General features: G+C 42.2%; 1 protein-coding gene across 1 annotated transcript in view; it reads right to left on the reverse strand.

The window, feature by feature from the left end:
- The window catches only part of LOC129816840 (vang-like protein 1), a 71,895-nt gene extending 49,868 nt beyond the window's left edge, over window positions 1-22,027 (reverse strand). The window contains exon 1 of the mRNA XM_055871768.1: window positions 21,874-22,027. The gene's annotated coding sequence lies outside the window, so the exon portion shown is untranslated. The remainder of the gene's footprint in view (window positions 1-21,873) is intronic.
- Between the last annotated feature and the right edge of the window lie 259 nt (window positions 22,028-22,286).

Genomic DNA, 22,286 nt, shown 5'->3' on the forward strand with positions numbered 1-22,286 from the left:
TCCTCAGTAAAAGGCACATGACAGCCTGCTTGGAGTTTGCCAAAAGGCACCTAAAGGACTCTCAGACCATGAGAAACAAGATCCTCTGGTCTGATGAAACCAAGATTTAACTCTTTGGCCTGAATGCCAAGCTTCACGTCTGGAGGAAACCTGGCACCATCCCTATGGTGAAGCATGGTGGTGGCAGCATCATGCTGTGGGGGGAGGAGGGGGGTATCAGCGGCATGGACTGGGAGACTAGTCACGATCGAGGGAAAGATAAACAGAGCAAAGTACAGAGAGATCCTTGATGAAAACCTGCTAAGGGCCGCTCAGGACCTCAGACTGGGGTGAAGGTTCACCATTCCAACAGGACAAAAGCTAATGTCCTTGAGTGGCCCAGCCACAGCCCGGACTTGAACCTGATCAAACATCTCTGGAGAGACCTGAAAATAGCTGTGCAGCGACGCTCCCCATCCAACCTGACAGAGCTTGAGAGGATCTACAGAGAAGAATGGGAGAAACTCCCCAAATACAGGTATGCCAAGCTTGTAGAGCCATACCCAAGAAGACTCAAGCCTGTAATCGCTGCTTCAACAAAGTACTAAAGGGTCTGAATACTGAAAAAAAATCTAAATATGTTTTTGCTTTGTCATTATGAGGTATTGTGTGTAGATTGAAGAAAAAAACTAAATTTTATCAATTTTAGAATAATGGAGTACGGTAACAAAATGTTGAAAAATTCAAGGGGTCTGAATACTTTGAATGCACTGTACATCAGGTCGTCACATCATAGACTAGACAGATTGATCCTCTATGATGAGTCTTACACTACACACACACACTCCCTCCCTCTCACACAGACACAACCGTTCAAAAGTTTGGGGTCACTTCGAAATGTACTTGTTTTTTAAAGAAAAGCAAATTTTTTGTCCATTAAAATATCAAATTGATCAGAAATGCAGTGTAGACATTGTTAATGTTGTAAATGACTATTGTAGCTGGAAACGGCAGATTTTTAATGGAATATCTACATAGGCATACAGAGTAGAGGTCGACCGATTATAACTTTTCAACGCCGATACCTATACCGATTATTGGAGGACCAAAAAAGGCCGATACCGATTAAATCGGCCGATTTTTTAAGTTTATTTGTAATAATGACAATTACAACAACACTGAATGAACACTTATTTTAACTTAATATAATACATCAATAAAATCAATTTAGCCTCAAATAAATAATGAAACATGTTCAATTTGGTTTAAATAATGCAAAAACAAAGTGTTGGAGAAGAAAGTAAAAGTGCAATATGTGCCATGTAAGAAAGCTAAAGTTTAAGTTCCTTGCTCAGAACATGAGAACATATGAAAGCAGGTGGTTCCTTTCAACATGCGTCTTCAATATTCCCAGGTAAGAAGTTTTAGGTTGAGGTTATTATAGGAATTATAGGACTATTTCTCTCTATACCATTTGTATTTCATATACCTTTGACTATTGGATGTTCTTATAGGCACTTTAGTATTGTCAGTGTAACAGTATAGCTTCCGTCCCTCTCCTCGCCCCTACCTGGGCTTGAACCAGGAACACATCGACAACAGCCACCCTTGAAGCATCCTTACCCATCACTCCACAAAAGCCGCGGCCCTTGCAGAGCATCGGGAACAACTACTCCAAGTCTCAGAGGGAGTGACATCACCGATTGAAACGCTATTAGCGTGCACCCTGCTAACTAGCTAGCCGTTTCACAACGGTTACACAAACCTAATCTCGGGAGTTGATAGGCTTGAAGTCATAAACAGCTCAATGCTTGAAGCATTGCGAAGAGCTGCTGGCAAAACGCACAAAAGTGCTGTTTGAATGAATGCGTACGAGCCTGCTGCTGCCTACCATCGCTCAGTCAGACTGGTCTATCAAATATCAAATCATAGACAATTATAACACACAGAAATACGAGCCTTTTGTCATTAATATGGTCGAATCCAGAAACTATCATTTCGAAAACAAAACGTTTATTCTTTCAGTGAAATACGGAACCATTCTGTATTTTATCTAACGGGTGGCATCCCTAAGTCGTCTAAATATTGCTGTTACATTGTACAACCTTCAATGTTATGTCATAATTATGTACAAATCTGGCAAATTAATTACGATCTTTGTTAGGAATAAATGGACTTCACACAGTTCGCAACGAGCCAGGCGGCCCAAACGGCTGCATATACCCTGACGGCTTGCACAGAACGCAAGAGAAGTGACACAATTTCCCTAATTAATAAGAAATTCATGTTAGCAGGCAATATTAACTAAATATGCAGGTTTAAAAATATATACTTGTGTATTGATTTTAAAGAAAGGCATTGATATTTATGGATAGGTTTGGTGCAACGAAAGTGCTAAATCATCACCCGTTTGGCGAAGTAGGCTGTGATTCGATGAGATATTAACAGGCACCGCATCTAAAGAATATCTAAAGTAATATCATCAACCATGTGTAGTTAACTAGTGATTATGTGAAGATTGATTGTTTTTTATAAGTTTAATGCTAGCTAGCAACTTACCTTGGCTTCTTGCTGCCCTCGCCTAACAGGTAGTCAGCCTGCCACGCAGGCTCCTCGTGGAGTGCAATGTAAGGCAGGTGGTTAGAGCGTTGGACTAGTAACCGGAAGGCTGCAAAAACGAATCCCCGAGCTGACAAAGTAAAAATCTGTCGTTCTGCCCCTGAACAAGGGAGTTAACCCACTGTTCCTAGGCCGTCATTGAAAATAAGAATGTGTTCTTAACTGACTTGCCTAGTTAAATAAAGGTGTATACATTTTTTTTTAAAGGCCATTCCGATTAAATCGGTCGACCTCTAATACAGAGGTCTATTATCAGCAACCATCACTCCTTTGTTCCAATGGCACGTTGTGTTAGTTAATCCAAGTTTATCATTTAAAACACTAATTGATCATTAGAAAACCCTTTTGCAATTATGTTAGCACAGCTGAAAACTGTTGTTCTGATTAAAGAATCAATAAAACTGGCCTTCTTTAGACTAGTTAAGCATCTGGAGCATCAGCATTTGTGAGTTCGATTACAGACTCAAAATGGCCAGAAACAAAGAACTTTCTTCTGAAACTCATCCATCTATTCTTGTTCTGAGAATTGAAGGCTATTACATGCAAGAAGTTGCCAAGAAACTGAAGATCTCGTACAACGCTGTGTACAACTCATTCAAAAATAAGGACATTTCTAAGTGACCCCAAGCTTTTGAACGGTAGTGTACATATCACAAACACACAGACAGCGCATGAGAACATGGTTGCGGGCAGGATATAGAACGGTCAACAGGCTCAGCATACTGCAGACATACTGTAACTGTCTATGCATATGTGTTTGAGTGTGAGTCACTGAGCACGTCTTGCCCCTTCTTTCTCACTCCTCAAAACTGGAGGCAGCAGCCACTTACTATAACCCTCCAACCCCCTTCCCCCAGCTCTGGCGTGATTCATGCTCCAGACAGGGGTCTTTAGTCTTTACACCCCATCATGTGTGTCATTCTCTACTGGAACTATCTGTCCCCATGCAGCTGCCCCGACAACTCCCTGCCAATCACCTCCACTCGTCTCAGAAATATGAAAATATCACTATGCTTATAAATTATCTCCCTGACCAATTGTACACATTATCACCCAAATAGCACACTCAGCAAATTAGCATGCAAACCCACAGTGTTTATGGTGATTCCTCTATGTGTGGATATCGGTTCCTTGAGTAACACAGTGAACATGATATCATGACTACTGTATGAGATGCAATGCCAAGCCCACTGTCCAGCTCAATAAATCATATTGAAGAATGAAGTGTTACCCATGTTTTGTGTTACCCATGTCAGCTGAAAGCATCTGCAGTATATGTCTGTAACCTACAAATAATGAGGGTTTCTACTTCCTAAATAAAAACACAAGCACACCAGAAATTCTCTGGGAAATGCATGAATGAGTCAAAAAGGTGAGGGACGACTTACACGCACACATAAACACCCCGTCTGGGGCTAACTTTAATCCAGTATAGAATTCTAACCCCGGTGTGAAGGAGAGAGAACACCCAGAATGGAAGTGTCAACTGTTGCCTTGGTAACAATGGAAGCATAAGGCTCCCTGTGGTTGCAATAATCATGATGTGCAATTGACATTAACATGCAGCATTCAATCCTGTCATACACCACATCATGGTTTCATAAATTGTTTGTTTATCCAAACGTTTGGTAATTGTAACAGACATAATGCTGGCTGTACAATTTAGCTAGCTAGCAAGCTAATCAAGCTAGCGATTCATGTTGGACATTTGCAGTTGAAACCCGAGTATGTGAGTGGAGCGTGCCCAATTTGACTGGAGCGCGGAGCGAGTTTCCCAAAGGCTGGAGCGTCGGCCTTCTCGTCCACTCCAAATCAAGGTGACTTACAAAGATGAAGAGGAGCAAGAGAAGGAGTGCGGTGATGTAGTGTCCACAACTAAGGAATCATTGTGGAATCTGAAAAGACATGTATCCCAAAAGCATGATGGTGTACTACGTGCACATGCTAACAGAAAGGAACAAGGTGGGTAGCTAAATAAGCGTGTCATTGTAGCAAAGTATTTATAAACAGAAAATATGATCTCTTAAAATGTGTTAATTTTCGTTCTATTATTTATACAATAGGCTATCACTGATTTTGGCCCAATAGGCCTGACATATGACCTATTTCAAGGAGATTTCCGTTTTGATAGGGTTATTGTGCCTAATAAGGCATTTTTATTTAATTAGAAGTAAGTCACAGCCTATAGTTGAAGTCAGAAGTTTACATACACTAACTTAGGTTGGAGTCATTAAAACAAATTTTTCAACCACTCCACAAATTTCTTGTTAACAAACTATAGTTTTGGCAAGTCGGTTAGGACATCTACTTTGTGCATGACACAAGTCATTTTTCCAACAATTGTTTACAGACAGATTACTTCACTTATAATTCACTGCATCACAATTCCAGTGGGTCAGAAGTTTACATAAACTAAGTTGACTGTGCCTTTAAACAGCTTGGAAAATTCCAGAAAATGTCGTGGCTTTAGAAGCTTCTGATAGGCTAATTGACATCATTTGAGTCAATCAATCAGAGGTGTACCTGTGGATGTATTTCAAGGCCTACCTTCAAACTCAGTGCCTCTTTGCTTGACATCATGGGAAAATCAAAAGAAAACCGCCAAGACCTCAGAAAATATATCGTAGACCTCCACAAGTCTGGTTCATCCTTGGGAGCAATTTTCAAATGCCTGAAGGTACCACCTTCATCTGTACAAACAATAGTACGCAAGTCTAAACACCATGGGACCACGCAGCCGTCATACCACTCAGGAAGGAGATGCGTTCTGTTTCCTAGAGGTGAAAGTACTTTGGTACGAAAAGTGCAAATCAATCCCAGAACAACAGCAAAAGGACCTTGTGAAGATACTTGAGGAAACAGGAACAAAAGTATATTTATCCACAGTAAAAACGAGTCCTATAATCGACATAACCTGAAAGGCCGCTCAGCAAGGAAGAAGCCACTGCTCCAAAACCCCCATAAAAAAGCCAGACTACGGTTTGCAACTGCACAAAGATCGTATTTTTTGAGAAATGTCCTCTGGTCTGATAAAACAAAAATAGAACTGTTTGGCCATAATGACCATCATTGTTTGGAGGAAAAAGGGGGATGCTTGCAAGCCGAAGAACACCATCCCAACCGTGAAGCACAGGGGTGGCAGCATCATGTTTTATGGGGTGCTTTGCTGTAGGAGGGACTGGTGCACTTCACATAATAGATGGCATCATGAGGTAGGAAAATTATGTGGATATATTGAAGCAACATCTCAAGACATGGACAATGGACAATGACCCCAAGCATGCTTCCAAATGGCAAAATGGCTTAAGAACAATAAAGTCAAGGTATTAGAGTGGCCATTACAAAGCCCTAACCTCAATCCTATAGAAAATGTGTGGGTAGAACTGAAAAAGCATGTGCGAGCAAGAAGGCCTACAAACCTGACTCAGTTACACCCGCGCTGTCAGGAGGAATGGGACAAAATTCACCCAACTTATTGTGGGAAGCTTGTGGAAGGCTGCCCGAAACGTTTGACCCAAGTAAAACAATTTGAAGGCAATGCTACCAAATACTAATTGAGTGTATGTAAACTTCTGACCCACTGGGAATGTGATGAAATAAATCATTCTGACATTTCACATTCTTTTTTTTTTTTTATCCCATTTTCTCCCCAATTTTCGTGGTATCCAATCGCTAGTAATTACTACCTTGTCTCTTCGCTACAACTCCCGTACGGGCTCGGGAGAGACGAAGGTCGAAAGCCATGCGTCCTCCAAAGCACAACCCAACCAGCCGTACTGCTTCTTAACACAGCGCGCCTCCAACCCGGAAGCCAGCCGCACCAATGTGTCGGAGGAAACACTGTGTACCTGGCCCCCTTGGTTGGCGCGCACTGCGCCCGGCCCGCCACAGGAGTCGCTGGAGCGCGATGAGACAAGGATATCCCTACCGGCCAAACCCTCCCTACCCCGGACGACGCTATGCCAATTGTGCGTCGCCCCACGGACCTCCCGGTCGCGGCCGGCTGCGACAGAGCCTGGGCGCGAACCCAGAGAATCTGGTGGCGCAGTTAGCACTGCGATGCAGTGCCCTAGACCACTGCGCCACCCGGGAGGCCCAACATTTCACATTCTTAAAATAAAGTGGTGATCCTAACTGACCTAAAACAGGCAATTTTTACTAGGATTAAATGTCAGGAATTGTGAAAAACTGAGTTTAAATGTATTTGGCTCAGGTGTATGTCAACTTCCGACTTCAAATGTATATGCGCAACTTATACCATAATGATTTAATACAACAAAATGCTGTTTAAATGCTGAGCGCTTAATGTTCCTGCCAGCCTAGTGTGTCACAATTTACAGTATTTCTTTTTAGGCTATAGCCTTGAAATAATTAAATTAATATAGCCTAAATAAATAATTTCCGTTCCATCTCTGGCTCCTGACCTATTTAGAGAGTGTTTATTTGCTGTTTAATACAACATGTAGTTTATTTGAAATGATGAGCGCTTCTTACCTTTTCATGTTTTTTACTAAAATACTTTTCATTAAAATCATGTGGTGAGTTTCAATACTTCAAAACCAAATGGTAGGTCCAGGTAGTCACAAAAATATGGGTGTTGGTTAAATGGTGATTTTAATGAATAACTAGCTAACCAACAACTGTAACTACGTATTTGAGAGACAAGTACTCATTGTGCACCTTTATTTATGTATGGCATCACGAGTGGCGCAGCTATCTAAGGCACTAATACAGACCCGGGTTCAATCTCAGGCTGTGTCACAGCCGGCCGTGCTCGGGAGACCCATGAGGCGGCACACTATCAGCCCAGCGTCGTCCGGGTTAGAGGAGGGTTTGGACGGCCGCGATTTCCTTGTCCCATCGCACTCTAGCGACTCCTTGTGTTGGGCCGGGCACCTGCAAACTGACTTCGGTTGCCAGTTTCCTCCGACACATTGGTGCGGCTAGCTTCCGGGTTAAGTGAGCAGGGTCAAGTAGCAGTGCGGTTTGGCAGGGTCCTGTTTCGGAGGATGCATGGCTCTCGACCTTCACCTCTCCTGAGTCCGTAGGGAAGTTGCAGCAATGGGACAAGACTAACTACCAATTGGATATCACAAAATTGGGGAGAAAAGGAGTAAAAAGTACCAAAAAATATAAATAATAAACAAAAAATAAAAAATAAAATAAAACATATACTTGATTTATGTATTAAATATATATGGTAGACTAAATATAGTTACAATCTATAGTTGTGCACGTGTCAGTTTTGTTGCCAATCAACCAATCCGTCTTTTCTACTCACTGATTGGACATTGCATCCATCTTGTGCGATGAAATGCAACTAGGTTGCAGGCAAGTTTTTGGGGGTGACACGGAGCAACATAGATTGCGTCCAGATTGTCTCTCTGACAACGTCACACGAAGCAAAAAGAGAAAGAGCAGAGGAAGGCACATTGAGTGCAATGAATCATAGGCTTAAGAGTACCTTCTCATATTCATCACTCACATCATCCCCTTTGTCTCTCTCTCACACACACACACCACAAATATGAGGCTTTAACCCCTGGAGTGCTGATGTCCCCACGTGTGTGTGTGCAGCGGTATGTGCGGTAGCCCTCTCCCCCGGAGCAGTCATCCGAGTTGCAAACAGAGACATAGCCAACCAGGTCATGTGGAAAATCACAGCCTATGGGCAAGACAAACTATCAGTTACAAACCAACACATTAAACACTGAACATAAATACAGCCTACTGAAATAACAATGTGTGTGACTACTGCCGGGGGGAGGACTGGTCTAACTGGAGGTGTCATAAAACAAATTCACCCCACTACCCAACATAAAACACATTTTTACATGAATCAGGCAAACCCTCCCCCCTCATAGAAAAAAAAGATAACCACAAATAACAATAACTGCAGCAACCCTGTCTTTATAAATGTGGATCTTGACTTGACCACTTCAGCATGGTTTTGTGGCACAGTCGATGCCACACAAGGCTACGGGCCAGGAGGTTGAGGGTTCACCGACCACAACAGACTAGCTCACTCTCCCTGTCTGTCTCATTACCTCACAATCAGAGCCAGTTGCAGACAATGATCACCTAGGGGAATCACATTTTGATGTCATATTTATAAATATATAAAATATATGACATTATTTTCCCCTAACAGTTTTTGTGCCAATGCACCACAAACAACCAATAAGCAATGCATTACTGCATACCGATTACCGACTTCAAGCGCTTTCATCATGGTTTGAGTTTTCAACATCACAATCAAATAGAGTATGTCAATCTCGACAAACAGAAATACATCCACTCCCTACTCAGTATCAAAGGCTTGGCAATTTCCTGAATGTCATTAACCTTTTTGGTGTTTTGTAACAGATGTCTCTTTCCATTCATCGAATGGCCGTTGTGCAGTTTGTATGCTGGAATTACAGTGCCTTCAGAAAGTATTCATACCCCTTGACTTATTCCACATTTTGTTGTTTTAGAGACGGAATTCATCAACACACAATACCCCATAATTACAAAGTCAAAACATGTTTTTAGAAATGTTTGAAAATGTGTTGAAAATTAAATACAGATATCTAATTTACATAAGTATTCACACACGACTCAATACTTTGTAGAAGCACCTTTGGCAGCGAATACAGCTGTCTTTCTGGGCAAGTCTCTAAGAGCATTCCACACCTGGATCATGCAACATTTTCCCATTATTCTTTTCCAAATTCTTTAAGCTCTGTCAAAGTGGTTGTTGATCATTCCTAGACAACCATTTTCAGGTCTAGCCATAGATTTTCAAGTAGATTCAAGTCAAAACTAACTCGGCCACTCAGGAACATTCACAGTCTTCTTGGTAAGAAACTAGAAACTAGTGTAGATTTGGCCTTGTGTTTTACCTTATTGTCCTGCTGAAAGGTGAATTCATCTCCCAGTGTCTGGTGGAAAGCAGACTGAACCAGGTTTTGAGCGTTCAGCAGCCATCAAGTGCTCAGCATGTGGGAACTCCTTAAAGACTGTTGGAAAAGCCTTCCAGGTGAAGCTGGTTCAGGGAATGACAAGTGTGTGCAAAGCTGTCATCAAGGCAAACTTTGAAGAATTTCTTTAACACTTTTTTGGTTACTACATGATTCCATATGTGTTATTTCATAGTTAATGTCTTCACTATTATTATACAATGTAGAAAATCGTAAAAATAAAGAAAAACCCTGGAATGAGTAGGTGTGTCCAAACTTTTGACTGGTACTGTATACTAAATAATATATGTGTGTGAAATTTGCTTTGATTTAGAATGGACCATTATCATGGGAAAAATACATATCATCTATGCACTTAAATAGCGAATGGAGGACGCGTTTCCCGTGGTTCATTTTCATGCCAGCCAAGTAAGCTATACTCCTGTTTTAAAGATAAACAATGTGATTAAGTTGTGACACCAACATTCCATGTTTTATTCTGTCAATTCAGCAAGTTAAATTACATTTGATTCATGAATCGTATCCACATAGAAAATAATGTGCCATTTTCTACTTAAGTGATAATGCCCGAGAAGCTGGGTGTTGTTCGTCGAGGGCAGGCAAACCGTGCCAGTATATCCTCCAAACACCGACTTCGAGGGCATTATCACTTTTATACAACGGGTTACCAACATATTCAAATAACGATTCACATGTTTTCATTAAAATCGTTATTTTGATTAATTTATTCATACTATTTCATCCTTCCACAAGATATTGTCCCGAAACAAATCTAGGGTTGCAACCAAAGCCGGCTGGTCGTTCGTTCTATTGGTTCGGTTGCCAGAGACGCGACCCAGTCATCCACTTTTTTTGTTCTGTATCTATGGACGCGACCCAGTCGTTTGTTCTAAATGTTTCATTGCCATACTGGCTGGCAACGTTCTTATCCCCTGCTTGCTAGCTAGCCAACAACGGCTAACTTACAGTCACGTCAAACGGTGCAGATAGAACAACAGCACTAGCTGCATTTGTTTAAGTTGTTATCTAGTGACATTTATTTGGATACATCCATAACAATGAACTAACGAGGCACGATTTTTCGCCTGGCATAGAAAATGTGCTCTCTAGTTAATAAGACACTTGTTCAGAGGAGCTAGTCAACAACACAGCGAACACAATCACTTCAAACTGAAGCTGGAAAGACTGCAAACTAGCTGCACTTCGTTTTGTTTTACCTTTTTTTCAATTGACATTTCTTTGTTATATCCATAAAAATGATGCCAGCTGATTCATGATTTCGACTGGCTGAGAAACGCTGCCTGTGTCTCTAGTCCCGACTCCCGAACCCTACACGTTCATAACTAAGGGACAGTTTTAGATCGAATTTGAATATTGAAACAATGCTCCCGACAAATGTCGGAGAGGCAGACAGTATGGTTTATACAAATCTCCGCTGTTGAAAACTAAATGTTAGTCTAAAAGAAATGTGAGATAATGGCAGGACAAGGAAGTGAAACTGGGTCACTGGCGTGAAAGGCAAACACACTATGCATTGTGCAAATAGGGTTAACACACTTGGTTACATTTTGGTAATCTAGCAGACGCAATTATCCAGAGCGATTTACAGGAACAATATTGGGGTTAACTTGCTCAAGGGCAAATCTATAGATTTTTCACCTAGTCGGCTCAGGGTTTCGAACCAGCGTCTTTAGGTTACTGGCCCAACACTCTTAACTGCTAGGCTATCTGCCACCCTCATCCTGGCTCATATAGCGAGGATTATGACATTATAATGGTTTTGGAATTACAGTCACCAGGATTTGAGTCCCAGTCAGGGTACCTCGCTAACCTACTGTATTGGTGTCAGGTGTTGGAGATCACCATTGAAAACATGTGCCAGCCAAGTTTTAGTCACAGTACATTTGTGTTAGGCTAGCGGTGTTTCAGTAAGGTTTCTGTACTGCACATGTGAAGGCAGAGCATGCAATACAAATGTGCACCCAAGTGAAACAAATCATCATAATATCATTCAGCCAGGTAGGCCTACTTTGCAGTCAACATTTAATTGGGAAGGTTTGAGGAAAAACTTTGAAAATGACTTGTTTCAGCATGCATCAAGAATTTTAGAGCCGATAGGCTTTATAATGTATATAAGTGTTTACTTCAGGTTGATTAATAGCATATATTGAGTTGCAATGTCCCATAAATTAAATCCAAATCAACTTAAAGTACCTACAAAATGAGTTGTGCAGCAGAAGTAAATAATACATTTTTCCCTTTTACTGTTTGCGATTCACAAATGATTATTTTGATTCACTGCGATTTAACAAAACACCATCTACTACAATGGCGAAGCATACCATTCAATTTGTCAATATATATATATTTTTTTTTAAATAACTAGATGTTGGAACATTGAATGGAAGCAAGTCCCCGCAGCAGCGACAAGAGCATTAGTGAGGTCGGGCACTGATGTTAGGTGATTAGGCTTGGCTCACAGTCGGTGTTCCAATTCATCCCAAATGTGTTGGATGGGGTTGAGGTCAGGGCTTTATGCAGGCCAGTCAAGTTCTTCCACACCAATCTCGACAAACCATTTCTGTATGGACTTCTTTGTGCATGGGGGCATTGTCAGGCTGAAACAAGAAAGGGCCTTACCCAAACTGTTGATTCTGTGCTTCTAACTTTGAGGCATCTAGAATGTCATTGAGCTGCCCCCGGAAGGGGCCTAGCCCAAACCATGAAAAACAGCCCCAGACCATTATTCCTCCTCCACCAAACTTTACAGTTTGCACTATGCATTGGGGCAGGTAGCGTTCTCCTGGCATCTGCCAAACCTAGATTCGTCCGACGGACGTGATTCATCACTCCAGAGAACACACTTCCACTGCTCCAGAGTCCAATGGCGGAGAGCTTTACACCACTCCAGCCGACGCTTTGCATTGCGCATGATGATCTTAAGTTTGTGTGCGGCTGCTCGGCCATGGAAACCCATTTCATGAAGCTCCCGACGAACAGTGCTTGTGCTGACGCTGCTTCCAGAGGCAGTTTGGAACTCGGTACTGAGTGTTGCATCTAAGGACAGAAGATTTGTATGTGCTATGCGCTTAAGCACTTGGTGGTCCAGTTCTGTGAGTTTGTGTGGCCTACCACTTCACGGCTGAGCCGTTGTTACTCCTAGACGTTTCCACTTCACAGTAACAGCACTTACAGTTGACCAGGGCAGCTCTATCAGGGCAGAAATTTGACGAACTGACTTGTTGAAAAGGTAGCATCCTATGATGGTGCCACGTTGAAAGTCACTGAGCTCTTCAGTAAGGCTTTCAGGGCTCCTGAGTGGCACAGCAGTCTAAGGCACTGCATCTCAGTGCTAGAGGCGTCACTACAAACCCTGGTTCGATTCCAGGCTGTATCACAACCGGCCGTGATTGGGAGTCCCATAGGGCGGCGCACAATTGGCCCAGCGCAGTCCTGGTTAGGGTTTGGCCGGGGTAGGCCGTCATTGTAAATAAGAATTTGTTCTTAACTGACTTGCCTAGTTAAATAAAGATTAAATAAATTAAACAAACCAAAAAGGCCATTCTACTGCCAATGTTTCCCTATGGAGATTGCATGGCTGTGCGCTTGATTTTTTACACCTGTCAGCAACGGGTGTGGCTGAAATAGCCGAATCCACTAATTTGTAGGGGTGTCAACATACATTTGTATGTATTGTGTATTTGCTATAATTAAATTTCTGTATGTGGTTATGGTTCAGTGGACTAGGCAGACATATTCATGAGAGCAGAAAGTGAAATGAATGTAATATAAACACTCATTAAGCTGTTTATCTAGGATTTGCATTGAGACTCAGGGTCAGGGAGCCAGGGAAGCAAGGTCAGGAGTATAGGCATGTTTATAGCTTCCTCAGAGATCCATTCACCCATACTAATAACAGTAATAGCGTGTGTCTTTAAAACTTCTTCAGGATTGGTGGGTCCTCTGCGGGACTTTTGAGCTAACGTAGGCTAATGTGAATAGCATGAGGTTGTAAGTAACAAGAAAATTTCCCAGGACATAGACATATCTGATATTGGCAGAAATCTTAAATTCTTGTTAATCTAACTGCACTGTCCAATTTACAGTAGCTATTACAGTGAAAGAATACCATGCTATTGTTTGAGGAGAGTGCACAATTTTGAACATGAAAAGTTATTAATAAACAAATTAGGCACATTTGGGCCTAGCAGATGCACTTATCCAGAGTGACTTACAGGAACAATATTAGGGTTAACTGCCTTGCTCAAGGGCAAATCTACAAATTATTCACCTAGTCGGCTCAGGGATTCGAGCTGAGAAAAATAAAGAAATAGAAGACGAGATATGTGGTGGTGGCATTCTCACTGCGACGTCACCAATTCCACTTAGGTGCCCATTCATCCATATTGCTTTTGAGGTTGGCATTGACTGCTCCCTTTTCGCGCTGTCATTTTGAACAGAAATGATATGGTTCATTTTATCAGTCTAAAACTTTGCACATGCACTGCTGGATTCTCGCGGCCAAATCTTTATTGCACCTAGGCTGGAATAATACATTATGGCCTTTCTCTTGCATTTCTAAGATGATGGTACAAAAAAATAAAAAATAAAGTGTTTTTTTTCTTTGTATTATCTTTTACCAGATCTAATGTGTTATATTATCCTACATTCCTACAAGCTTCAAAGTGTTTCCTTTCAAATGGTACTTAGAATATGCATATCCTTGCTTCAGGGCCTGAGCTACCCAAATCTAACTGCTTGTATGTCATTTTAGGCAAAATTTGAAAAAAAGGTGCCGATCCTTAAGAGAAGTCAAAGAAAAAAATGGCACTCATGAGAGAGACATATACAGTGTAAAAGGTCAGTTAGGTCTAGGACTGTGGTGGTCATGACATGTTGTCAGCTAGTGATTGGCAGTTATTTGCTTGACAGTCTCACGGTAACTGACCGTTAATTATCATAAACACATTTAGCATCTCCTAGCTTCCAAACATAGCCTACAAGCCACAGATGCAGACTTTTGGATTTATTAGACTTAAAAAAAAAAAATGTAGACGTTCCATCATTATGTATTTTAGACAGGTCTAAAGAAACATGATATAAAGAAAATGTAGTCTATTTCAGAAGAACAGAATAGCATACTCCTTGTCCTTATGTTAGGCTCTGATCTGGCTATACCATATGGCTGTGGGCTACATTAGTTCATTTAGCAGACAAGATTTTCTTAGCATTCTGTGGCATTATATTTTAGTATGAAGAATACAATAATTATTGAACATAACTGAATAAAATAGAATGTTTTCTCCAAAAGATTTGAGGGAGTGCACACATGCAACTACTCTGTGTTGAGCCGTTAACAAAGAAACAGGTCTTCCTATTCCTATTCCTAATATAATAATTATAATTCCCTCTCCCAGCTGTGTGCTCCAAAGCACCTCTCACTCACATGGCTCAATTCTTATTAGCCAGTGCCCGTCACGTGATCGAGGCTTTTTCACAGGATACAATTTTTCATTGGATTTTTGAATACATTTGCATTGATGTCAGAGTGACAAGAGTGCTGAGTACCAGGCAGTTAAGCAAGTTTGGTAGGCTACTAATGACCATCAGCAGCATCAGAGCTTGGAGAAGTCTAATTACCGTGACTAAACGGTCATGTGGAATTTGACTGCCGTCACAACTTGTGACCGCCGGAGTGGCGGTATTACAGTCACCGTAACAGCCATAGTTAGGTCACTCTTTAACCTTTTTCCTACAGATCACTCTCATCTTATGTCATCAGTTACAAGGCCAGGGAATGATGTGATATGTGTGCGTGTCTGTGTGGACTTAAAAATGGGTTTGTATGTGTGTGTATAATATATATATATATATATATATATATATATATATCTTTGTACTCATTTGCCCCAGTTGAACAGTCATTTGGCCCATAGACAGGGTAGAGGAGAAAGGAGTGTGATCAGAGATGCCAACACATTCAGCTGTATGCAGCCTGCCAGCATGGCATCAGCTTGTGTGGCACACATTAACCTAGCCTGCATGGATCACTGGTTACCATGGCATCCACACTGTGCCCTCCCTCCCCCACCCCTATTAGCCCCCCCCTCCGAATGCCCTGCCCTGATGGTGGCAAAGTGCCAGGCATTTAGCGTGTGTTTGTTTGTTTAGCAGTAAAACATATGCCCACCACCCCATCCTAAACACAAACATATGTACTGTATTCACATGTACAACAAACAAGGTAGATGAAAGAAGACAAACACAAAAACACACTTCGTAATAAACAACAAATAACACACAAACTCCAAGGTAGATATAGGAACACAGGAAGACATACACATACATGCAAGCACGTGATGAGGTTTAAGTCTGTTGGAAATTAAGTAAATGGTGACAGAGAATCTTTGTAGGGCTATTTATAGAGAAAGCAATCTGGCCATGGACTATAGATAAGCCTATAACAGCTGTTGACTAACAATACTGCAGTGTACAAACACACACACACACACACAGGGGGGGCCTTTGGGCAGTGTGGGGACCGAGAAAGAGTTCACACCATGAAGCCAGACATGTCTGACAGTGTGGGTTAACAGTGAGAGTCAAATAAAGCCAGAAGCATAGAATATAACCTTTAAAACATATACAGCTCAGGATACATATGGTTAAATGTAATGCATGTAAACTCAGAAAAAAAAGAAAACGTCCTCTCACTGTCATCTGCGTTTATTTTCAGCAAACTTAACATGTGTAAACATTTGTATGAACAAACGATTCAACAACTGAGACAAACTGAACAGGTTCCACAGACATGTGACTAATAGAAATTGAATAATGTGTCCCTGAACGAAGGGGGCGGGTCAAAATCAAAAGTAACAGTCAGTATCTGGTGTGGCCACCAGCTGCATTAAGTACTGCAGTGCATCTCCTCTTCATGGACTACACCAGATTTGCCAGTTCTTGCTGTGAGATGTTACCCCACTCTTCCACCAAGGCACCTGCAAGTTCCCAGATATTTCTGGGGGGAATGGCCCTAGCCCTCACCCTCCAATCCAACAGGTCCCAGACGTGCTCAATGGGATTGAGATCCGGGCTCATCGCTGGCCATGGCAGAACACTGACATTCCTGTCTTGCAGGAAATCACGCACAGAACGAGCAGTATAGCTGGTGGCATTGTCATGCTGGAGGGTCATGTCAGGATGAGCCTGCAAGAAGGGTACCACATGAGGGAGGAGGATGTCTTCCCTGTAACGCACAGTGTTGAGATTGCCTGTAATGACAACAAGCTCAGTCCGATGATGCTGTGACACACCGCCCCAGACCATGACGGACTCTCTACATCCAAATCGATCCCGCTCCAGAGTACAGGCCTCTGTGTAACGCTCATTTCTTCGATGATAAATGTGAATCCGATCATCACACCTGGTGAGACAAAACCGCGACTCATCAGGGAAGAGCACTTTTTGCCAGTCCTGTCTGGTCCAGTGACGGTGGGTTTGTGCCCATAGGCGACGTTGTTGCCGGTGATGTCTGGTGAGGACCTGCCTTACAACAGGTCTACAAGCCCTCAGTCCAGCCTCTCTCAGCCTATTGCGGACAGTCTGAGCACTGATGGAGGGATTGTGCATTCCTGGTTTAACTCGGGCAGTTGTTGTTGCCATCCTGTACCTGTCCCGCAGGTGTGATGTTCGGATGTACCGATCCTGTGCAGGTGTTGTTACACGTGGTCTGCCACTGCGAGGACGAGCAGCTGTCTGTCCTGTTTCCATGTAGTGCTGTCTTAGGCGTCTCACAGTACGGACATTGAAATGTATTGCCCTGGCCACATCTGCAGTCCTCATGCGTCCTTGCAGCATGTCTAAGGCACATTCACGCAGATGAGCAGGGACCCTGGGAATTTTCTGTTTGTGTTTTTCAGAGTCAGTAGAAAGGCCTCTTTAGTGTCCTAAGTTTTCATAACTGTGACCTTAATTGCCTACCGTCTGTAAGCTGTTAGTGTCTTAACGACCGTTCCATAGGTGCATGTTCATTAATTGTTTATGGTTCATTGAACAAGCATGGGAAACAGTGTTAAAACCCTTTACAATGAATAGCTGTGACGTTATTTGGATTTTTACAAATGATCTTTGAACGACAGGGTCCTGAAAAAGGGACAATTCTTTTTTTTGCTGAATTTGTGTGTGTGTGTGTGTGTGTGTACTAGTGTTAATCCAGTAAGTCTTTTCATTGAGCTGGTTAAGATACCATACTACATGATGACTCATGAATCATCATACCGGTGTGTTCAAGAACAAAAAAACTGCATTCACTTTAGATATCATCCAAGGTCAGAAAGCGGGAGGGAGAAAGAACATTTGTGACTAAGACATATAGCCTACAAACACACACAGGTCCTACACATACAGTTGAAGTCGGAGGTTTACATACACCTCAGCCAAATACATTTAAACTCAGTTTTTCACAATTCCTTACATTTAATCCTAGGAAAGATCCCCTCTCCTCTCTTAGGTCAGTTAGGATCGCCACTTTATTTTAAGAATGTAAAATGTCAGAATAATAGTAGAGACAATGATTTATTTCAGGTTTTCTTTCTTTCATCACATTCCCAGTGGGTCAGAAGTTTACATACACTCAATTAGTGTTTGGTAGCATTGCCCATAAATTGTTTAACTTGGGTCAAACATTTTGGGTAGCTACCCACAATAAGTTGGGTGAATTTTGGCCCATTCCTCTTGACAGAGCTGGTGTAACTGAGTCAGGTTTGTAGGCCTCCTTCCTCGCACACGCTTTTTCAGTTCTGCCCACAAATTCTCTATAGGATTGAGGTCAGGGCTTTGTGATGGCCACTCCAAAACGACTTTGTTGTCCTTAAGCCATTTTGCCACAACTTTGGAAGTATGCCTTGGGTCATTGTCCATTTGGAAGACCCATTTGAGATGTTGCTTCAATATATCCACATCATTTTCCTTCCTCATAATGCCATATATTTTGTGAAGTGCACCAGTCCCTCCTGCAGCAAAGCACCCCCACAACATGATGCTGCCACCCCCGTGCTTCACGGTTGGGATGGTGTTCTTCGGCTTGCAAGCCTCCCCCTTTCTCCTCCAAACATAATGATGGTCATTATGGCCAAACAGTTCTACTTTTGTTTCATCAGACCAGAGGACATTTCTCCAAAAAGTACGATCTTTGTCCCCATGTGCAGTTGCAAACTGTAGTCTGGCTTTTTTTAATGATGGTTTTAGAGCAGTGGCTTCTTCCTTGCTGAGCGGCCTTTCAGGTTATGTCGATATAGGACGCGTTTTACTGTGGATACAGATACTTTTGTGCCTGTTTCCTCCAGCATCTTCACACGGTCCTTTGCTGTTGTTCTGGGATAGAATCGCACTTTTCACACCTAAGTACGTTCATCTCTAGGAAACAGAACGCGTCTCCTTCCTGAGCGGTATGATGGCTGCGTGGTCCCATGGTGTTTATACTTGCGTACTATTGTTTGTACAGATGAACGTGGTACCTTCAGGCGTTTGGAAATTACTCAGAAGGATGAACCAGACTTGTGGAGGTCTACAATTTTTTTTCTGAGTTCTTGGCTGATTACTTTTGATTTACCCATGATGTCAAGCAAAGAGGCACTGAGTTTGAAGGTAGGCCTTGATATACATCCACAGGTACACCTCCAATTGACTTAAATTATGTCAATTACCCTATCAGAAGCTTCTAAAGCCATGACATCATTTTCTGGAATTTTCCAAGCTGTTGAAAGGCATATTCAACTTAATGTATGTAAACTTCTGACCCAGTGGAATTGTGATACAGTTCATTATAAGTGAAATAATATGTCTGTAAACAATTGCTGGAAAAATTACTTGTGTCATGCACAAAGCAGATGTCCTAACCGACTTGCCAAAACTATAGTTTGTTAACAATAAATTTGTGGAGTGGTTGAAAAACGAGTTTTAAATGACTCCAACCTAAGTGTATATAAACTTCTGACTTCAACTGTACACACACACAAGAGAAGAGAGAGTTTATAATGGTCACAAACACCCAGAACCTCAAATGTAAAGAGAGAGAAGCAAGCCGACACACTTTTCTGGTACACAATCCAACCTCCGTGGTTCCAAACCCCTTCATGCGAAATGAAATAGTCACCCAAATACAGTGCATCATGACTCAGGATGAGAGAAGGAAGGCTTGTGAGGCTTGAGAACTAACACGTGTCTGATTGAATGGCTGACTGGATGTTTCTTAACAGGTAACAGGCTCAGGACATGCCTTTGCTCAACGCCGTTCTGCCGTAGAGTACGGCAGTTAACCCCCACAACAACTGCTCCCCGGGTGACGATGACGTCGATTAATGCAGCGCCCCGCACCCATCTGATTCAGAGGGGTTGGGTTAAATGCAGAAGACACATTTTTGTTAAATGACTAGGTACCCCCTTTCCCTACTCTTTCCCCAACTGGTGTAGACTTTACCGTGAAACGTATGCTTAATTTAAAATAAAAATATATATAGTGTGTTTGTAAAGTGTATGAATGTATGTTTGTGTTGTGTCGGTATGCGTGTGTGTGTGTGTTGTCTGTATGGGTTTTGTGTGGTAGTGTTAATGTAGTGTGTGAGTGTGCATATGGTGTGTATATATAGTCTAGTGAGTGTTCTTAGGGTCAGTGCATATAGTTTAGGCCATTAATTGACTATTTAGCAATCTGGCTATTTAGCAGTATTATGGCTTGGGGGTAGAAGCTGTCTCGGAGCCTGGTTGTCTGAGAGTGGATGCTCCGGTACCATTAACCGGACAGTAACAGAGAGAACAGTCTATGGCTTGGGTGACTGGAATCTTTGGCAATTTTCAAATCAAATCGTGCCTTCCTCTGACACCGCCTGATATAGAGATTCTGGATGGCAGGGAGCTCGGCCCCAGTGATGCCTCCCAAAACAACACACAGTGTAGTAGGCTACCTCATCCATTATGAGTGCATGGCAGGTGACAGGCAGCCACAAACTCTCCTGCATTGCCAGTGGGCAATAAGGGGCTAGAAAAATATATGGGCAAGATAAGGTCTCCAGCAACCTTATTCAATAAACTCAATAATGATACAAACACCTTGTGTGTTTATCACAGTGAGAATAATGATAGGAAAGGGCAGGCCCTAATGGCTTGAATGGCGTTTAAGGAACGGTATCAAACACGTGGTCATGTGTTTGATACTATTCCATTCCAGCCATAATACTCCGTTTCAGCCATTATTATGAACCGATCTCTCAACAGCAGCCTCCACTGGTCCCTTCAGTATGCAGCATGGCTATACAGGATGGATAAGCATTAGCCAACAACAGTGTAAACCGTGATCATCAACTAGATTCAGCCCTTGGAACGATTTTTCTTGAGCATCAGGGGGCCGGAACATAAAATAATTTGTAGATTGCAAATTGACCGCAAGAAGCCCAACCATGTGTGGTATTTGACTAAAACCTAATCATTTTCCAACCTTGCTTACGTTTGAATACGATCACATGTCTCTCTATTATGCGTGGGAATACTTGATTTGATACAGATTTCCCAAATGTAAGTCACTTGGAGCTGCTTTCATGGTGTTTTTAGTATTTTATGCCCAACAATAAAAATATAACAACAATTGTTCCTCAGACAACTGGGGGGCTAAATAAAACCACGGGCCGACAGTTGGGGAACCCTGGTGTAAATAGACCTCCTTCAAAAGGGACTATAGCAGGCTCTTCCAGCTGTACAATAGTACTACCACCACCAATAGTCAGTAGTGATGAACGGTAAATCTAACTCAATGAACCCGCATCCGACCGATCCACCCACGAGTTCAAATAAAATAGACGACTCTTTAGATATAATGACCACGGTTAACGACCCAAGAAAGCCGAATATCTGTTACACCAGGTAGGCTACAGTTTCAGACAGTCACATGCACCGTCTCTGGTTTCGAGTGTTTCAAAAATTACATGCCAGCCCCCATGTCACCACAGAGGAGTCGGCGAATTTCAAAGGTTACACAGTTAGGCCTACATTGTGACAAATAACTGCATGCATGAATGTACGGCGTTACATTGTAGCATGTTACATGAAAAGCAACCATTTATCATAGCAGTGAGAAATATCAACCGCGTCAATGTAAAGTGTACTCAACTCGCAGCAGCGGCACTGAACTTCCCTCTGATCCGGGTTTCGTGCTTCAAGCTCCCGTTGTTGAGCCACTGAATACCGCTGAATTCCGATGCAAAGCATAAATTAATTGGCTACATGCCATCTACAATGCGCACATGCATCGCTAATAACTCACCTTTTATTGTTGGCGACATTCCTTCACTTGCGTTTTGGCGTGAAATACAACCTGCTATGCTTACAGCTGGGCACACCTAGGCTGCAAATCCAACTGATCCAGAGGCGGTGTTGCTGCTTCTCCAGCAGATAGCTAGCAGATCCGACCCGCTTGCTTACAGCTGCACTAAGGTCCAACAGGCTTCCTGTTTAGATCAAGGCAGAGCTGGAGTGAGTAACTGCTCGGGAAACGTACCTCAATCAAGGTATGAGAAATGTGTTGTACTCCGAATTGTTCCATTATCCAAACTGAGAAGTTTGAACTACTGCTAGTGTTTCAGTTAATTTAATTTGTATTTATTTAACCTTTATTTAACTAGGCAAGTCAGTTAAGAACACATTCTTATTTACAATGATGGCCTACCAAAAGGCAAA

This window comes from Salvelinus fontinalis, chromosome 19 (genome assembly GCF_029448725.1).
Source record: "Salvelinus fontinalis isolate EN_2023a chromosome 19, ASM2944872v1, whole genome shotgun sequence".
NCBI lineage: Eukaryota > Metazoa > Chordata > Actinopteri > Salmoniformes > Salmonidae > Salvelinus > Salvelinus fontinalis.